Source organism: Pseudomyrmex gracilis, unplaced genomic scaffold, assembly GCF_002006095.1.
Source record: "Pseudomyrmex gracilis isolate BER0280 unplaced genomic scaffold, ASM200609v1 scaffold_5685, whole genome shotgun sequence".
NCBI classification, from domain to species: domain Eukaryota; kingdom Metazoa; phylum Arthropoda; class Insecta; order Hymenoptera; family Formicidae; genus Pseudomyrmex; species Pseudomyrmex gracilis.
In genome coordinates this window covers 178-1,603 of record NW_018026269.1, presented here as the reverse complement: position 1 = coordinate 1,603, position 1,426 = coordinate 178, and the positions used below count along the sequence as shown (strand labels likewise).

The 1,426-nt window shown below is 35.2% G+C and overlaps 1 long non-coding RNA gene across 1 annotated transcript; it reads left to right on the top strand.

The window, feature by feature from the left end:
• Window positions 1-308: 308 nt before the first annotated feature.
• On the top strand, window positions 309-862 carry LOC109863509. The gene is made up of 3 exons (XR_002251353.1): window positions 309-353; window positions 439-484; window positions 728-862. It is a non-coding gene; the product is annotated as an uncharacterized LOC109863509 (long non-coding RNA).
• Window positions 863-1,426: the final 564 nt, after the last annotated feature.

Sequence of the window (1,426 nt, the reverse complement as noted above, 5' to 3'; positions counted from 1 at the left end):
GCCTTAATCCATACCCCGATAGCAAAACGTGCAATCGCACGCGAAGGCACACCGTGCAGTCACGGCGTGCGTTCACAGTGGCATCTCTGTGCAATCACTGCATGGAAAACGCCATCATAACCGCACAGAGAGCGCACGTGGTGATTATCACACCGCCGTGCGCGCACTGCGATGAAAATGCACCGTAACCGCACTGCAATGAAAATGCGTCGGAACCGCCGTCGCATGTGTTGTGAACGGCCGCGTTCAACACAACAATTACTGAGTTGTCTTGTCACCACTTGACGTTAATTTGTTGGTTTTATAAGTATAAGAGCCAATTACGTTTGATTACTACAAAGCAGCTTATTCTAGTGAACAAAGTTATTGTACCGAAAGTGGGAAAAGTGACCAATAATAAAATAAATGAAAAATATCATTACTAACTGTGTTTTACAGGTGGTATGTTTTGGCGAGGTTATTCTCATTGTGGCAGTTGACTCAGGTAAAATACATACAAAATATCATCAATAAATTTAAGTTTAAAGTGTATAAAAAATAGTTATTGGTAATAAAATGTATTTTATAAAAATTTTCTATTTTTCAAAATAATTATTTTCTAAATTTTCAAAATGTCGATCAGGCGACTTATGACAATGTGGTAAATATTATTTTTATTTTTTATATTTAATAAAAATTGATTGCATCAAAGTCTCTTCTTCATATGATATAATAATATTATTTACAGGTCAATCACTTCATCTATTTAAGTAGTATGAATCCCGTGGACTCTGCAGGACATTATTTTAAATGTGCCTTTACTAGCGATATAGATATTTTATCTCATGTCACGTGGCTAGGTACAAACAATTTATACGCTTTAAAAGGAACTCTGCCTTTACTAGCATGTGAAGGTCACGTCTTTATTATATTATTTTGACTACATTGCTTTCATATCTGATTAATGTTAAAGATGCATTCATATTTAATTTACGTTAAAAATGTTTTTTCACAGATGCAATGGCTAGAAATCGTGACTACTGTCGACCAACTAATATGGAGTTTGCTGAAGCAATGACTCGCGCTCTTAAAAGTTCAAAAGAGAGGCGATAAAAACGTCAATTAGTCGCGGATTTGAACAACCGACATCAGATCAGCAATCAGATAATCGACAACGTTGAAGAGAAAGACCGCCAAGTTCGTAGATGTCATGTGAAAAAAAGCAACCTCTGCCAGAGTTCACAGAATATCGCCAGAGTCAGTTGCTACCTTTCAAAGCACTGATGTAAGTTTAAGCATTTGTATACTACATTAATTGTCATTTTGTCAACATATGAAAAAGTAAAAAAATCTGAAAAGTTTATATTGCTGCAATATTACAAAAAACATCAAGTTTGTCTTATCTCTCGTCAAGTTTCAGCAAAACAAAAAACAAAACTTGTTTCTC